The following is an 18850-nucleotide window of genomic DNA, read 5'->3' as shown; positions in this document are numbered from 1 at the left end:
TCTGTTTTGTGTCTCAAAGACCTCCTATGAGTGAAGTCATATGATATTTGTCTTTCTCTGACTACTAATTTCACTTAGCATAATACCCTCTAGTTCCACCCATGTAGTTGCAAATGGCAAGATTTCATTCTTTTTGATTGCTGAGTAATACTCCATCACACACACACACACACACACACACACACACACACACACACCATATCTTCTTTGTCCATTCGTCCATCAATGGACATTTGGGCTTTTTCCATACTTTGGCTATTGTTGATCTGGTGCTATAATCCTGGGGGTGCACGTGTCCCTTCAAAACAGCACACCTGTATCCCTTAGATAAATGCCTAGTATTGCAATTGCTGTGTCGTAGGATAGTTCTCTTTTTAGCTTTTTGAGGAGCCTCCGTACTGTTTTCCAGAGTGACTGCAGCAGCTTGCATTCCACTATTCATTGTTCCGTAGGATGTTCTTCAGTCTACAAGTATTTGTTATCTTTCCAATTTTTTTCTTGTGGTTGATTTAGAGTTTCATAGCATTGGGGTCTGAAACTGTGCACGGTATGATCTCTATATTTTTGTACTTGTTGAGTACAAGTAAACATAAAATTATTTATGTTTATTTATTTTAGAGAGAGAGAGAGAGAGAGACAGGGGCAGAAAGAGAGGGAGACACAGAATCCAAAGCAGGCCTCAGGCTCTGAGCTGTCAGCACAGAGTCCGACACAGGGCTCAAACTCACAAACCATGAGATGACGACCTGAGCTGAAATCAGATGCTTAACTGAATGAGCCTCCCAGGCACCAACTTTAATGAAATTTTAAATGACACCATTCAAAGTACACTTGATACCTTGCAAACTCAGAGAGAGAGAAAGCAATGTGAAGAATCAGGAAGTGGTAAGAGTTGGCTGCTGAGTTTTACTGTATTTTGGCTTTGGAGGGTGTTTGTTCATTGGGTGAAGTGAGCACAGCATATTTGCCTGCCCTTTACCATAGTACACAGTGGACCTCTGGGAGCCAAAACTCTTTCTGACCAATGAGCTGGAATTTTACTAGGACCGCCAAGATGAGATTTGCTATTTCAAGGACCAGGAGTTATCTTTTATTTTCACAACTCGGTAATTATCAATCATTCAACTCTGCCCTCCAAGATATGTAGAAAATACCCAAATATGGTTGAGAGAGAAAGGGTGATAGCCAAAGTGTATAATCCTTTCCCTTTAAAAAATATGTTTAAATTATGGTTTATGATTTTTTTTTAATTTTAGTGAGGGGAAATGCAAGTGGGGGAGAGGGGCAGAGGGAAAGAGAGAGAATCTTAAGCAGGATTCACACTCAGTGTGGAGCCCAACACAGGTCTGGATCACATGATCCTACAATCATGACCTGACCCAAAATCAAGAATCTGATGCTCAACTGACTGGGCCACCCAGGTGCTCAATAGTCTCTTTCTCTCTGAATGCTGAATAGTAAATTTTCAACGTGAATGGGGGATAAACAGGCATACATACATACATATATACATACATACCTACATACATACATACATATGTATACCACTAAGAAAGCCATGAGTTGTTAGACATGAACTATTTTCCATCATCTTTGTCTTCTAGTTATATTCATGCCTCAAAGTGTTTGTTGATTGCAATGCAAGATCTTGCTGTGTGAGGTACAAATTGTTGTGTGATCAGTTTTCCGTGAAAGTCTTTCCTCATATCTGTCTTAACCACAGATGCAAATGTTGAATTCGAGGATGTAGAGCTAAGAGCCTTGAGGTCCAATAACTGTCAACTAGAAGTTATATTTTCTGTTGGGGAGAAATCCCCATATGATGGCAATGACTTTGCATTGGTAAGGGAAAGAATACTTTCATGCCTTCATGGTTCTTGCCTTTTTCTGTCTCACCAAAATCAAGACTAAGGTCATGTGCCCGTTTATCAAGAAAACACCTTTTTTTTTTTCCAGAAAATAAAAACGTCCTGGAAGACAAGCATAATGCATTGAGGTCTGTGAAAGCCACAAAGGAAGCAAAAGTCAAGCAGCTGAAAGAGAAAGCACATAACCTGGAAGAATTCTATGAACAAAGAAAAGTGCCTTCAAAAAAGTAAGATGGGGCGCTTGGGTGGCTCAGTCGGTTGAACGTCCAAATTCGGCTCAGGTCATGATCTCAGGGTCCATGAGTTCAAGCCCTATGTCAGGCTCTGTGTTGACAGTTCAGTGCCTGGAGCTTGCTTTGGATTCTATATCTTCCTCTAGCCCTACCCAACTCGCACTCTGTCTCTATCAAAAAATGAATAAACGTTAAAAAATATTTAGAAAAGTAAGATGTTCACGTGACAACTGTCACAAGGACCGGATTGTATGGGAGAACATGGCAGCCAGTAGAGATAATTGTATTTCTTTTGGAACTGGGTCCAGAGTATTTTTGCCCAATGCATTCAGTAGAATTGGACCTTCCCTTCCTACCTTGCTTTCTGTAACGTAACCGACATTTTCCTTTCTGTCCTAAGTGCTTGCCACACATTGTGTCATGTTTTGGGGGCGGAAGAGGGAAGGTACCATCATTAATAACTTTAATACCTGGATCCACTCTGGAATCACCTACACTGTCCTGTAGGTTTCAATCGCATCACACTGTTTTGTCGCCCAGCAATTAGGTCATTTTTGTTCAGGACCAGACATGGGTCAAAAATGTGTGGGGAAAAAAATGAATTATCTTGCTGCAGAAACAATGGAAGTTGCTTTCTGGAAAGTGGGTAGGGGTACCAGCAGTACTGGATCCCTGCATCCATTCTGCCAGTGAGATTGTTCACTGCAGGCCCAATCCGTAAGAAAGTCAAGTTGTTTCCTGTCCCCCGATTTTTCAAGTGTAACTCTTCTGAGTCTTGGCCAAAGCCTGCAGCTTCACTAGGGCTCATCTTTGCTGGCCGCCCCTGAACTACACTTGTTTACTTCTAACTCTGTGCCCATAAAGTTCTTCAGCTTCTTTGCCATTCAAGTGTATGCCCCCCACATCAATGATGAGTCCTAGGGAGTTTGGGTCCAACTGCCAGGCTGGCTTTGTCCTGGGCTTCCTTCTTCTCCATCTTGGTCTTGTGTGTCTTCGTGGGGTTGTCAGATACTTGGTGCATTCAGTCACATGTCTCCTCCTTTGTACAGTATTTCCTTTTGTTCTCAGGAGGAGATGGGGGACTTGAGACCCTCACTCGTGTTGGAAAGTGAAGTCTTCTCTTCCCTGGAGACTCACTTTATGTTCATCCTTCCCATAGCTGGGGTTAGGGCTTGCTCTGTCTCACTGGCATCTTGTTTTTGTTAACTCGTAAGCTCTTCCTGTGAGTGGGTACAACACCCTGATCACCTGTCTATCTTCAACCCCTTACAACAGAGCCACTACATTACAACCACTCCAGCAAGCATTTGCCGAAGGACTGCCTGAGAGGCCAGAAGGAAATGCATGTGCCTTTCTCTGTCTAGTGCTTTTGTGTCATTTTCTAAGAGATTTTCAATTTTTCATGTGATTCTTGAGTACATCAAGTGTTAAGTTGAAACCATCTCAGTCAACACCACAAAGAAAATAGTCTGAGGGCAACACAGCAACCCAGCCTTGCCAAGCATTGCCTTTGGCTGCCTTCACTATCAACGGAATGAGTCTTGTTAAAGTAGATTTGGCTCCATGAAGTTGAGAGTTTTCCACCTGAAATCTCTTTCCTGGAAGTAAACCCAGACTGTGTGACAGTTCATATCAGGTTGTACGTCAGGAGATGATGTTGTTCTAAGATTGGCCTTTTGAAGGTGGAGGCAGGGGTTGCAGTCCTGAACTCTAGCGATGTGTGGGAGTGAGCTGCAATGTTAGTGAAACCATAATCTGGAAGGTCGTCTTTCAGGTGATTGCCTGTGTCATGGTACAACTTTTGGACTGAGAATCAGGGCTCCCCACGGAGATGTAAGACTAGTGATGATCCCCTGCTTCATCCTAATGGGTACAGTTGGTCAGATATGGTTTTTCACTCACTGATGAAATGAGTCTTCGCCATCTCAAACAAAAGACCAACTCTGGGAAGGCACAAAATACAATGTTATTTGATGACTTTATGATAAAGGAGATGAAACAAGAGAACTAGAAAGACAGTTCCAATAGTAGAGACGTGGCAGCAGACAGAAGTTGAATTTTCTTGAACTTAAATGGGGTGTTCACTTCATTTCTCTGATTGGGTTGTCTGTGCATTTATGGGAGAAGTGGGGGAAGGGATATTTGCATAGGCCTTCAAGAGTGCTGGGAGGTAAAAAGGGAGAACTTCTGGACCTTGGTCCTGACTGTGTATGTATTTTTCCCATCTTAGGAAGCTGAAAATGACACTGTGAACTGGCGGCAAAGAAGAATCATCTGGCAGCTGCGGGTAAAATTTGAAAATAGCTACAGAAAGGGCGCCTGGGTGGCTCAGTCGTTTAAGTGTCCAACTTCAGCTCAGGTCATAATTTCACAGTCCGGGAGCTCGAGCCCCATGTCAGGCTCTGTGCTGACAGGTCAGAGCCTGGAGCCTGTTTCAGATTCTGTTACATCTCTCTCTGTCCCTCCCCCGCTCATGCATGTGCTCACTCTCTCTCTGTCTCAAAAATAAACATTAGGAAAAAAAAAGAAAATAGCTACAGAAGAAATAAACAAGTACAAGTGAGTTCAGCTAGTAATTACCAGAAGCTCATGAAACCGCTGTTCATTTTTTGGTTTTTAATCTTTTTGCAATGTTTAAAGTCAACATATACATAGAGTGTTAACAGATAAAAAAGGTAAATTTAGAAAGAATAAAACAATTAAGTTTATAAACATTTGCAGATCTCAAGTAGTGGCCAGACTGTGTGGAAACTTTGTCCATGCTAACATTCCTCGGGGGTGGTGTCAATTGTCATCATCTGTAGGAAAGCAGTGTGTCGTACAATGAATCATACCCATCAACGTGGTAGTGCCATTTCATGGCCCTCGTCTTTGCAACCCTGGGAAACATGGTGAGGATATAAGTTATAGAAGAATAGATCTTTATGATAAAAGACACTTGTCACATGATGAGTTAGAGAAAGATTGAAAATGGGAAGGAATTCTATGAACTCTGAACCCTACAGGCATGGAATAATGAGTAAGGAAAGGATGTAACAAGAGCTTTGATCCTACTGTACATTGATAATCATGGGCAAAGTGTTTCATGTGTAAGAATAAATTGTATCAGGGGACAGATATGAGGTTGTTGGGAACGTGGGCAGCTTATTTAAAATCATACCCAATATTGGGCCTTATCTGACAAGAGCAATTGTAACTCACAGGCAACAAATTGAACAAACATGGGAACAGCTGCAGCAGGCAGAGCTCCCCTTTAGATACGAGGTAACCTGAGTTCTGCCTGACATACTGAACCCTTAGCACCTCACGCGGGTGAGTGTAGTGGCCCTTGGAATCCCTGACCACAGGCTTTTCATTGTTGGCTTTTTCAGCTTGCAGTTCATGAGAAGAATGCTCAGGACAACTAGGTAAGTGTTTTCTTGTTTCCTCCTCTTTCTTTGGTGCACAGTGTGGCACCACCTTCCGACTGAAGGTGGATGTGTTTTTTCTCCCCCAGATCAAGACTCAGATCTGGGACAGGGAGATGGTGGAGCAGGGCAGGGAGGTCGCTTACTTGAAATACAGGTGTGGTCATTTGACTTGCGTTTTTATGGGTGTTTCCAGGGATGACGCCTGCACTGTTAGTTGTCTAGTAGACGACGTGGTATTACAACTCTTATAGAAGTCCATTATTTTTCTGTATCCAAGACTGGACGGGATGGAAGCAAAGAGGCTGCCTGAGGGATACACGAGGCAGAAACCAATGGCTGCAAGACCAGAGACGCAGAACCCTCCGAGGAGAGGTAAGAGGCACGTTGTGATGTGCCGCAATCTAACTTCTGCTGTGCAGCTTGTTCCTGTGGATGATCATTGTGTGGTCTGGAAAGAATCACAAGCACTAAGGACAGCAGGTGGTCTGAAGGGGTGACAGAAGGGTGTTCTCCTCTGCTGCCACAGTCAGTGAGGCACTTGTCCCTGAGACTGGTGGAGCTCATGCCCCTCCTCTACCGGTGACCCTCCCACCTCCTCTAGCATCCCCCTGTCTGAAGAGCCTGGAAAGGATGACAGGACATGGGCCTCATCCTTCTTCCCACCCGGACTCAATGTGAAGACTTTAGTTTATTTGAGGAGAAGGTCATTTATTCACTAGTTTTAACGGTCTTTCTTTTTGTTTGTTTTTGGGAACTGTACTCCTACATCCCTCAATTGAAGTTCCATAAAGCTTAGCTTAGTCCCCTGATGGTATCAGTGTAACTCTGCAGCTTCACTGCTAACTTCTCACAGTTTTCCATTTCTCAATAGTGTCAAATTAGTCTTTCCTTATATACTAACTGCTCTCATGTGGAAGGCAGCTTGTAGATAAGCTGAGAGATTGAACAATTTGCCTGAAGTCGGAAGAAATGCACGCTTCTTGAGGACTCATTGAGGATATATGCCACACCAGTAATCTGTTTTTTTTAAGTTTATTTATTTTGAGAGAGGCAGAGACAGAATGCCAAGCAGGTTCCACACTGTCAGTGAGGAACCCAATGCTGGGCTTGAATTCACAAGCTGTGAGATCGTGACCTGAGCCAAAATTAAGAGACGGATGATGAATCCAAGCATCCTCATATTAATTCTTTATCTGTAATGAAATCGTGATTTCCCATGATGTATACTGAGAAAACTGTTTTACTGATGAATTCTAAATTGCTAGTTGTGCCTGACCTGTCCACAGTTATGTGATTAATTATGAAACAACATGAACTAGAGCACCGAAAGTCTTTATCAAGGTGAGGGGATGGTTCTCTCCCTTATCCTTGGGGGTCACCTGAGGCATGTGGGATACCCTCTGCCTCTGGTCACGGACCTGACTGAAGGGAAAAGTTTAAGATATTTGAGGAATGAGTTGAGGGATTGTTTTCATTATGCCCAGTCCTCTGAAAGCAGAATAAACCTCTGTCCCTTCTAGGGTCTTTAGTAGATTGAGAAACTGCTGAAACCTCTGTGAGTTACAGCGACTCTGGCTGTACCAAGAATGCAGACAAGGACAAGGTAAATGCCGGGGCCATTCTCAGTTGTAACTCTTTTGGGAAACCCTCATCTTTATGTACAGCACGCTCACCCAGCCTTGTCTTGTTTTGCGTGTTGTGGGCTATGTCTATTTCTTCTTTGTTTTCGAAACGCATACTCATAACCCAGGAGCCCACAGGCTTCTCAATTTTTAGTCTGTCAGCTTTCTGTGGTAAGTTTAGAAGCCAAAAGCGCTTAGAGACTGAGTACCTTTAGGTTTTTCCGTGAGTTTCAAGAAATAACGAGAGGAGGATGACTGCACACTCCAAACAGAAGTCTCCTGGCCTGGGTGACCCCTTGCAGACCTCACCTCGGTGGGAAGAGTGTGGTTGCTGTGTCTTTCTTTCTTGATTCTGGCTAGGAGATGAACCGGTTAGAAACGACCTCATGACTCCAACTTTATATGTTGTGCCCTGTGCCATTTAGAGTGGTCCTAGATAAAGCCAGTGTCATCAGTCATCACCTTCCTGTCTTTGTTGGTAAATGACTTGCCTGGAATCCTCCACCTATACCTTAGGTAAAAATAGTTTGAACACTGTGTCCTTCAATTGTGTTTCTATGAGCAGTTTTTGGTTGTGTCCCCAGTCACTGTTAGAGCTCATACAGTCTCATGACACATACCAGGAGTTTTGTACCAAAACACTTGCATGAAATCTGTTATGTGAATTTCTCCTTCTTTTTTTCTGTTGCACATAATTACTCTGTGTCCTGTAGTATGCTTAAAGTCAGAATTCCCTATGAATTAAGATGAACACATCTGAGCTTTGTAGACATTCACCACAAGTAACTTGTTCTTCACAGAGGTCTCTCATTCCCCTGCAGGATTCCAGGCATCCTCCACTCCCCAGAGGTCTCAGAGGCCTTTGACAACACTTCATGAGGGAAGACTCCTTTCTCAGGGAGAAGAGCAAAGGAAGCATAGAGAGGGTCCGGCTGCAGAACGTTTTGCCAGGAGTGGCTGTGATTCCATGAGCAGAATATGAGCCGTGTATTCCCACTTATTTTTTTTTGTGTGTGTGTGTTCTTAATATACCAAAAGCAGAGCATCTGGAGTTGCTGTAGAGGAGGGATGCAGGGTGAACCTGGACATCGATGGCTGCCTGTCTGGAGAATGCTACTTCATTAATCTGTAATTACTTCTGTTAACCCTCTAGGACAGGACCCTTGCCATTTTCTTCCACAGACATGGGCAGTGATGTGTGGTGGCAGTAGGTTAACCTCTTGCATCTACTACCCCAAGCTGTAGGTGGTATCCAGTGGCAGGGACAGAGTTTTCAGGTACTGATGCTACTCTCTTGGATCCTGGTGGTAGAGAAGGTGGCAGGTGCTGACACATTCTTCTCTGGGTTACAGCTGCTTTTGGTATTGGTTCTCTTGTCTGGCATATGGATGTAGCTGTCAATTCTGCAGGGCAGTCTGGATCCTGGGGACCTCCTCTGTTAACTGGACGATTCTGCATGCCCTACCCTGGAGACGCCCCGCCCCCATGGACTATTACGCACGTCCACCTCCTGAACCTTAGTGGCCCTGAGGCCACTCAGAACCCCTCCACCTGCAACACTTGGTAAGATGATCTGAGCACTAGGAGTTGACTTGTAAAACACACTCACCTTATTTTGTTGCTGTTAGGTCTTGGGCCAAGGTGTAGAGGCGGTACCACAGATATTGTGATGCAAGGGGAATGTGTCTGCTGCCATTACCACATTCCTCAAAAGTTTCTCAGGATCTCATCTTTGTCCTTTCCCCCACAATGGGTTGGTACAGGCATCTCTTGTGGAAAAGGAATGGGGCCGTATGCAGAAAATCAGACGTAGCGCTTCAGCAGAAATGCCCTGTACACAGTCCACGTGCTGGGATCTGTGAGGCATGAGGCACAATGTAACGTACGTCCATCTAGTTGTGCCCCCAGCCATCCATAGTTGTTCGCTGAGTGAATACATCTGAGTCAGGGCTTTTAGGAGTCTTCATCAAGTTACAAGGGATGGTTCTTCGAGTTCTTTTTGGGTATCACCGGAGGCATGTGAGACACCCTGTGCATGTAATTTGGGATCTCACTGGGACAAAGAGTTTAAGTTGTTCGAAGTATGAGGGGAGGGTTTTTTGTTTTGTTTTTGACCTCCAAAGAGTCTACTCAAGTCAGAATAAACCTCCATCCCTTCTAGAGCTTTTTGTAGGTCCAGAAGTAGGAGTCACAACCAAGAGTGACATCGACACTGGCTCTGCCAAAACTGCCGTGAAGCACAAAGTAAATGCTGTGGCCATTTTCAGTTCTAATTCTTTACAGACCGCCACATCTTTCTGTACAGGACACCCTCCTGCCATTTTCTCTGGTTTGTGTGAAGTATGGCCTGTCTGCTGTTTTTGTTTTTTTTTTTCCCCAAATGCAAAACCTTTACCGCCGAGTCTACAGGCTTCCCTCTTTCCCAGCTGGCATCTGTTTGTGGTAACTTGAGCAGCTAAGCATGCCTAAAGGTGGAGGCCATAGGGCTTTTCTAATGTGTTCCTGGAATAAATCAAGGAGGATGACACCACACTCCACTTGGAAGTCTCCTACCTTGCCTCATTCTTTGTGGATCTCCTCAATGTGGAATCATTGCTCTTGCTGTTTCCTCCTCTCCTGTTTCCTTCTATTGAGGGTTTTAACGTGCTCAGAATAATCTGTGGGTATCCTTACAACTTGAAAATGCGAACTGCCTTCACTCCAACTTATATTTTTGCATGTGTCATTTACAATGGTCTTAGACAAAGTAAATTTCATACCTATCAGCATTTTGGTAAACATGCTGTCCAGAATCCCTTCAGGTGTGCCCTGGGCACACACACTCTGAACTATAAGAGGTGGCATATTTGTCATAGAAAACATGCACTGGAACTTAGTTTGTGAAGAGAAAAAATCCAAAATTACCTGTGTGGCAAGTCCCCACGGTGTCCTTCGCTTGTGTTCACCTGAGCACGTTCTCTCGTGTCCTGTGTCACAGGTACAGCTAAAACATGGAAACTTACACCAGACATCAAAGTGCATTTGTGTTAATTTTGTCTTTTAGAATTTCAGCTCATTTTTCCAGAGAACACAATTACCCTGCAAAATGTACTGTACTTAAGCTGAGAAGTACCTCTGAATTCAAATAAATTAGCTGAACCTAACTAACATGTATAGGCCAACTAACATGTATAGGCCACCTGTTTCTCTAAGAGCATGCTTTCCCAGTTCCTCTACAGGCCCTCAGGATCCCCATCTCCCCATATGTCTCTGTGCCCATGGATAGCACTTCCAGAGAGGAGGAGACCCCATTGTCGGGACAGTAGTTTGGGCACAGGCAGGGGCTTAGAGGCAGAACTTTGAGCCACGAGGGCTATGATTCCATGTGTGGACACTGGCTTTGTCATTCCTTCTCATTCTGTAGTTCTTCACATGCACAATAAACAGCCTCTGTGGTGGAGGGGATGAAGGGTGGAGTGTGATCCTGGACATAGTTGCCTTCCTATCTGGAATATGCTACTGTGTTATTTTAGTATTCAGCCTATAAATCTTCTAGGAAAAGGGCCCTTGCTGTTTCTACGTTTCCAGACACGTGGGGACATTAGTTTACCCCAATCACATCCTCTTCCCACCCCAAAGCTGTAAGTGGAACCCAAAGTATGGGTAGAGATTTTGGCACTGATGCTGCCCTCTTGGAATCTGGTGGTGGGGAAACTAGTAGGATATGAGCACTGCTGCTTTGGGTTTCTGCTTTTTGCTGGTGTTGGTGCTCTGTTCTGTCCTATGAACATACCTCTCATTTCTTTTCCGCAGGCTATTTTGTATGCAAGAGTCCTGGTCCTTTCCCAGGATTGCCTTGCAGGCTGTACCCGGTGGACCACCCTTCACCACCAGTCATGGGCTATAGGCCACATCCCCCTCCTCCACCTACTCTATTTGTTAAGATGACCTGAATTGGATGAGTGGCTGGTAAAGTATATTCATCTTCTTCATGATTGACTGTGGCAATGATGTAGAGATGGTTGTGAGTCTTGGCAATCCAACTACAAACTGCCTGAGGACACCGTAGCATATCTCAAGTTTCTCAGGACATACATACAATGGGCAGTGTCATGTCCCTGTAATACAGTGAGCTATACGTTTTTCTTGTCAAATGAAAGAGGAGTTTTTACACAAAAGCAGACGTATCAGCAGTACTGGTGCGTATGTTGGAGACACAATGTGTTGGGTTCTCTAACTTTTAGAGCATCAGGTGTCCCGTGTGAAAGAGGGACATTCATTAAATGATTCAGACCTTGTAATCACCAAAATGGAAACACCAGTGAAGGATCCAGGGCAAAAACGGGGGAACCTTGAATCATACAGGAATAGAAGGGAAGTTGAGCACAGTAAGCAGAGTTTGAGGAGGTGCAGAGGGGAGGGTGTTGGGGTCAGTGAGATGCAGTGGGAGGTCATTCCTGGCCGCAGCCTGAGCAGGGAGTGTGAGGTCCATACGGAGGTGCTGTGTGGGATTACTATCAGTGCACAATGCACCGTTCATTTCCAAAATATCAGTGTGTTGCCAAAGTGCACGCAGGTAATCATGTAAAAAGATTCTTGTCTCTCTGGATTTTCCTGAAGGTTCTGGTATTTGTGGGGGGAAAAGAGCCCTGGAGATATGGGGAATTTAACTTGGTCTTATGAAAATGCTGTATGCCCAAGTTCATATCCCTCAGTGAGACTAAAAGTGGAGACAGAGTCTAGATCAGCTGAGTCATCCTACAATTCAGGGCTGGATGCCACCACTACTGGACCCCTGTCATCATCGTGACTACAGCTTTGCATCTCCTCAAACTTCTCTCACAATATACTGAGGTTTTGCCTGTGTTCCTGCTGTCTCAGCCCTAATACCAGTTCTCAGTGGGACCTACACAGAGCCTCAGCTGTGTTATCTGTGAAAACAGGGATAACATTTGTTTCCAAGAACAAGAGAAAAAGAAGACATTCAGTGCAGAAATCATCTGCAAAATCTCTGGGAATTGTCCCCTCACGCTTCTCACAGTTTCAATTAAGATATCCACACAATGATCCTCCAAAAAAGATGGTCACGGGAGTTCATTAAACTAAGACTGTTAACAACTCAGCCCAGGGAGTGGGAATCACTGTTTTAAAAAATAAGACAATGTCCTTCATTTTTCTATTAGAATTCGGGCCCTGTCACACAATGAAAGAAAAGATAAGTATGAGAATATGTACATTCAGAGACCTCGATCTGAAGATAATCATTTTCTATTACACATAATCTCACAGAGGCAGCCACACACTAAAATGTTCATCTGAGGCCACAGATAAACTACAGAAGACAGAATGCATGTAGGAAAACATAAGATCACAGGGGAATAAACCAAAATCTCTTTGCCTTATAGGACAACTCTTTTGAAATTTGAAGAGGACTGCATGGTGACAGACAATCGTGTTTGTATATACATTTTAAGAAGGTGTCAGATCTACCTGAATGCTTTCCCTGCCCATCATGTCCCCTCCACTTTGTCCTTCTTACTGTCCCCTAATCTACCTTTCATCGTTTTGTCTCTGTGTCAGCGTCTGCTTCTAGGGCCATCTACTCTCGCTCCCCATTGAGTGCACACAGTGGGGTTCCTGTACACACAGGTAACAAAGTGCCAGAAATGGTGGTGATGGAGGATAGAAGCAAGATCACCCTTTGTGCAGGGGAACCTGAGGGAGTTTTCCGGGGTGATGGGAACTACCTATATCTAGATTGATGGGGTGCTTATGCTCAATTATTTTGGGAATATTCCCTGACTCCATGGTGCCTTGGGGTCAGACAGGTATCTGTCCTTAGGAAATGGCTGAGATCTAATGGTGGAGAAGGATGAGGAACCAGCTGTAGAGAGGAGTGAGGGTCAGACCCACGCCCAGGATGCCAGGTCTCCACAGACAGCACCACGTGTAGGAGGACCCTGAGGAGCAGAGATTTCTTGATCAGACCCATGAACTACATAATCCTCCTGTAGTTTCCTCACTGAGTGATGGCAGAGCAGAGACCAGCAGCTGGAGGACACCCTTATCATGGCTGGAATGGAGCAGTGGGCCTGGGGGAGTGAGTCAGGGAAAGGGACAGGCAGAAGGTAGTGACAGGGAGTTTGAGAGACAAACGGAAGAGAGGAGAAGGGACCCTTCTCTGCTGACTTCACCTACATTTCTGTGTGACCAAAACGAGACCCTTGTCTCCCACGGAAGGGAAGAGGGCTGGCAAAACACCGAGTGACATACTCAGCTCAAGTGCCCAGGGTATCTGCCTTGCTCTTGAGTACCTAACACAGGAAGCATGTGCTTTCTGTCACGATTGGAACTGCAGCCTGTACCATTTAGTGAAAATCAATCCAATTATGCATCCCTCAGCATTAAAGTACTGCAACAAAATTAAGTGAACAGACTGAAAGATACAACGCAGGATAAAGTCCAAAGGTAGAGCGATGGCAAAACTTACGGGAATACAGTCTATCCGAAAAGGAGGTAGGTACCCTAGTGCAGGCATTCAGACACCTGGCCAATATCCGAAACCGTTAAAAAAAAAAAAAAGTCCTTACTTCAAAAGCAACATTAGCTCTAGACACAAAGGGATTATGATTTAAGGTTTAGAGAGCAACCATATGACTTCATGGTGCTGTATCCATGAGATCAAGTCTCATCAAATTATACCCTTTAAATTGAGGCTCTTTGTTATATGTAAATTATACCTCATTAAAGAGAGTTTCAAAGCACAATATACTAGAAGCAAATGTGGGAACGTTCCTTTCTAATCCTGAAGTGCACGGGTGATATGAGTCAGCCCATGTCTCAAAAATCCAAAATAATAAGACATTTAAATAATTAATAATAGCAGAGTAAGCAGACCCTGAGCTCAAGCTGTCCCATGTTTTCAACTGCATAACATCCACATCCAAGTCCATGAACCAGAGAGCATTCCAAAGACTGGCAGAAGAAACTCCACACCTAAATAGAGAGAAGCTGCATCAGAAAGGTTAGGAAGGTCAGAAAGGTGGAGGCTGTCTGCCTGCAGAAGGGGCAGAAAAAGTGAGCCCTCACACCAGGTAGCAACACAGGGAAGACTAATCTCCACAACATTGGGCATTAAAACCCAGGGGGGCTGAATTCCCTTGAGTTTAGATCCTGGTATTTGGAGGTCAGCTGACCCAGCACTGGGTTATCCAGGAGGATGAGTGATAGCCAGGTCCCTGCCTGTGTAGAGAGGCAACGTATACATGGCATTTCACACAATGCTTAGGCCACAGGAGACACATGTATTCATGCTGATTCTTGACTCAGCTGGCCTGCCTGAGTCCCACTGACACCACTGAGAGCAAGCACAGCCCACAACAGGCACGCATTCAGTGCAGACCCCTGCACTGAAAGGAAAAGTAACCCAGACACAACAGCAGGGAGTGAGCAATACCCATACGATATCCTCCTGAAGGTTCAGGTCCTATAAACGGAGACGTGCACTGCTGAGGACTCCAGGACCTCTTTTTAATAACGGCATTCATTTCAAGATCGGAAGGCACAGCTGACTTTCTTAACACAGAGAAATAGAGCCAGAGGGACAGACAAAATGGACACACAGAGATATTTATCTACAATGAAAGACCTAGTCAAAGCCACAGCCAGAGAACTAAGCCAAAGAGATGTAGGTAACATACCTGATACAGATTTGAAAGCAATGATCATAAGGATACTCACTGGAGTTGTGGAATGAGTAGAAGAGTGAGACCCCTGACAGAGGTAAGATATAACATAGTTAGACACTGAGGACACAATCAAGGAGAAACATGCTTGCTGGAATGAACAGAGGGATGGGAGAAGCAGCCGAACAAACTAGTGACCTCGAAGACTGAGTGATGGAAATTAATCACACTGAACCAAAGAGAGAGAACAGAATTCTGCAACATGAGATGAGACTAAGCGAACTCAGTAACTACAGGAAAGATAATAGTATTCATATTGTAGGAGTCCAGAAGGAAGAGAAAATGGGGTAGAAAATTTATTTGAGGAAACAATAGCTGAAAACTTCCCTAATTGGGGGAGGGAAACAAACATCCACATCCAAGAGACTAGAGAACTCCCATCAAAATCAGGCCAACACACAAACCTATTGTAAGCAAACTTACAAATTAGGGTGAGAATAAAGAAAAACTTGTAAAAGCAGCAAAACAGTCCTTAACTTAGAAGGGAAGACCCATAAGGCTTGCTACATATTTCTGAACAGAAACTTGGCAAGCCAGAAGTGAGTGACATCACATATTCAAAGTGCTGAATGGAAAAATCAGCAGCCAAGAATACTCTATTCAGCAAGGCTATCTTTCAGGATGAAGGAGACACAGACTTCCCCAAACAAAAACTAAAGGAGTTTGTACCACTAAACCAGTCCTGCAAGAAATATTAAGAGGGATTCTTTGAGTGGAAAGGAGAGACCAACAGTGACAGTATACAGGTAGAAGACAAATTCAAGTAAAAAATGAACATTTCTGGAAAAAAATCAGTTAAAGTACTCAGAGAAATGGATTTGAAATATAATAACATTTACCAAAAACCTAGGGAGGAGAAAGTAATGGGTTCAAAGGTAAATGACCATCAATACAAACTGCTCAATGCAGAAGAGGTTATATAAACACCTAACAGTAGCCATATCCTAAAACCAGTCATAAATATGCTAAGAATAGGGATAAAGAAATCAAAATATATCACTAAAGAAAATAAGCAATACATGAAAGAAAGGCAAGAAAGGATCAGAGAAAATCATTAGAAACCACAACAAAACAGGCAATAAAATGGCAATACATATATACATAACAATCAATTTTGAAGGGAAATGGAGTGAATGCTCCAATCTAGAGAGGTAAGGTCTAAGAATGGATGAAAAAACAAAACAGATTCAGATGCCTACAAGTGACCCACTTTACAGCTCAACAATGATAGGATAGAGAAATATCACACAAATGAATGTCAAAAGAAAGCTGGGGTAGCAATACTTGTATCAGAAAAAATACACTCAAAAAAGTACATAACAAGACACAGAGGAGGATAGTATATACCAGTAAATGGTACAATCCAAAAAGAAGATAAACCAACTGTAAATATATCCCACAATTAAGTGGGATTTATTCCCAAGCTACAAAGGTGGTTCAATATTCGCAGATCAATCAATGTGATACAATACATCAACAGGAGAAAGGATAAGAACCAGATGATCGGGGCATCTGGGTGGCTCATCCTTTAACAGTCTGAAATCAGCTCAGGTCATGACTTCATGATTCCTGAGTTCAAGTCCCGCTTCAGACTCTGTGCTGAAAGCTCAGATCCAAGAGCCTCCTTCAAATTCTATGTCTCCCTCTCTCTCTGCCCCTCCCCTGCTCACGCTCTGTCTCTCTCAAAATTAATAAACGTTAAAAGAAAAGAAGCATACAGTCATTTCAATACATGCAGAAAGAAACATTTGACAAAGTACAACATCCGTTCATGCATGTAACCCCTTAAAGTAGGTTTACAGGAAACATACATTAACGTAATAAATGTTATCTATGAAAACCCTGCAGTTATAATCAACCTTATGGGGAAAATCTGAGAGCTTTTCCTGTAAGGTCATGAAGAAGACAAGGATGTTTACTCATACCACTTTTAGTAAACAAATTACTGGAAGTCCTAGCCACAGCCAGCAGACAAACGAAACGAAACCATCTGCAGATTACATGAAACTATATATAGAAAACCCTAAAGAGTCCACCTAATAACTGCTAGAACTGATAAATGAATTCAGCAATGTCACAGGATACAAAATCATTGTACAGAAATCTGTTGCATTTGTAGACAATACAGAAGCAGTAGAAAGAGACATTAAGAAAACAGTCCCATTTACAGTCATACACCAAAAATAAGATATCTATGAATAAATCTAACCTAAGTATTGAGCGACCTATACTCAGAAAGTATAAAACAGTGATGAAAGAAATTCAAGATGACACAAAGAAATGGAAGGACATTCCATACTCACGGATCAGAAGTACAAATATAGTGAAAAAGTCTATACTTCCCAAAGCAATTGACAGAATTAATGGAATTTCTATCAAATTACCGACAGCAGTTTTCACAGAACAACAGTCTTAAAATTTGTATGGAACCAAAAAAGACCCCAATCTTCAAAATAAACAATCTTTATGTGAAGTGATAATTATGGATGGCACTATGCCTCTGGATCTTCTGCTCCAAAACACAATAACTCTGGCTTAAGCATTTGAACAAACGTTAGACATATCCCAACCAAGGATCATTCTACAAAATACATTCTACAAACGTACCCTCAAAACTTTGCACCTTATGAAAAATATGGAAAAATCTAAAAATTGTCATGGCCTAGTAGAGCGTAAGGAGACAGGATGACTGTAACGTGCCAGCTGGGATGAGTCTGGGCTAGGAGAGGTTAAAACCGAAGCAATCTGAATACAAATATAAACTTTACTTCATACTACCATATCTCTTTGATACATTGATTGTGATCATGTACCAACCATTATGACATCAATAGTGAGAAAACAGTCTGATGTATGTGGATACTCAGTATTATGTTCCCAATTTTTTTTGGTAAATAGAAACCCATCATGATAGAATAGATTATTAGTAATCATGGTTTTTCTACACATAAGATTATATAACCAGTTCCAGTATTAGTTACTCGTGATGTACATGTACCTATTCTTGTTGTTCTTACTATTGTTTAATTTAAATACTAGCTTTCATGGTACAGAAAACTGAATGCATGATAAACACTTCATAGAAACATCTACTTTACATATTTTAAGATAATAACGTACATATATACCACTCTATTATGTGGTATGTAAATTAAGTGTTTTTCTGATCTTGAACGATCATGTCATTGAATGGCTTTCCATAAAGGTGGTCATGCTAGATAATGAATGATACTCAGAGTTTACAGGATGTACTTCACATCATGCCTGAACATCGTCAAAAATAAAAGCATACACGCGGCCAGATGAAGCATTGTGACTGGCTCACTTATTGTAAAGAACCCTTGCTTTAATATTTTCACGTATATTTTTAGCAGGAATACAAGAGAATCAAATATTTCCAAATCAAAGAGACATCCAAAGACTGGACGAACGATAGGGAGTTCAAAGGGTTTCAGAAGGATAAGAGTTGACCATGAAGGGGGAGTCACAGGCAAGGAGCTTTCTCTGGTCCACACTGACATGTTTGCATCAGGATATGTGACTTGCCAAAGGGTAAGCCCCAGAAGTACCAGAGGGAAAGACAACGCTTTAGGGCGGGGTGACTTGTAAAGGGTACTTCTGTGCCTAAGTGATGGGTCAGCAACCTGGCCGGGGGTCCCTGCGTCAAAGACTTCAAAAGGCCAGCAGTAACCCATACTCACAAAGATCTTAGTAACATAGATCAAAGTAAATTAGAGCCACAAAGATCTTAGAGCCACAGAGTCGATCTTTACCTATGATTAGGAGATGGTCACAGTTTCACAGGATATGATCTTTGGGCCGGCAGTAGATGCCTAAAGTATTATTTAGGGCTATACATTTAATGAAAAAAATGTATGTGTAAAAATTTGGGTTTGGAATGTTAAGAAAAATCACAGGCCCATCATGGAGTTACTTACGGTAAGGCCACATGTCACTAAACCTAATTTCATTCCTTTAGGAATGTAACCTTTA

General features: G+C 42.8%; 2 long non-coding RNA genes across 4 annotated transcripts; one reads left to right on the top strand and one right to left on the bottom strand.

Annotated features, from left to right (window-relative positions):
• Positions 1–4787: 4787 nt before the first annotated feature.
• LOC128774506 (uncharacterized) lies at positions 4788–13671 on the bottom strand. Of its 2 annotated transcripts, none has more exons than XR_008419039.1 (3): positions 13603–13671; positions 10038–10130; positions 4788–4980 (listed from the first exon to the last, which is right to left on the bottom strand). It is a non-coding gene; the product is annotated as an uncharacterized LOC128774506 (long non-coding RNA). The 2 variants fall into 2 exon arrangements; XR_008419040.1 differs by lacking the exon at positions 4788–4980 and adding an exon at positions 8937–8989.
• LOC128774507 (uncharacterized) lies at positions 5429–13617 on the top strand. Of its 2 annotated transcripts, XR_008419042.1 has the most exons (6): positions 5429–5508; positions 5598–5665; positions 5789–5883; positions 8543–8696; positions 10926–11081; positions 12518–13617. It is a non-coding gene; the product is annotated as an uncharacterized LOC128774507 (long non-coding RNA). The 2 variants fall into 2 exon arrangements; XR_008419041.1 differs by having other exon boundaries at positions 5432–5665.
• Positions 13672–18850: the final 5179 nt, after the last annotated feature.

This window comes from Panthera pardus, unplaced genomic scaffold (genome assembly GCF_024362965.1).
Source record: "Panthera pardus isolate Hobbes unplaced genomic scaffold, ASM2436296v1 HiC_scaffold_328, whole genome shotgun sequence".
Classification (NCBI taxonomy): Eukaryota; Metazoa; Chordata; class Mammalia; order Carnivora; family Felidae; genus Panthera; species Panthera pardus.
The sequence above is the reverse complement of the archived record's forward strand: the minus strand, read 5'-3'. Positions and strand labels throughout refer to the sequence as shown.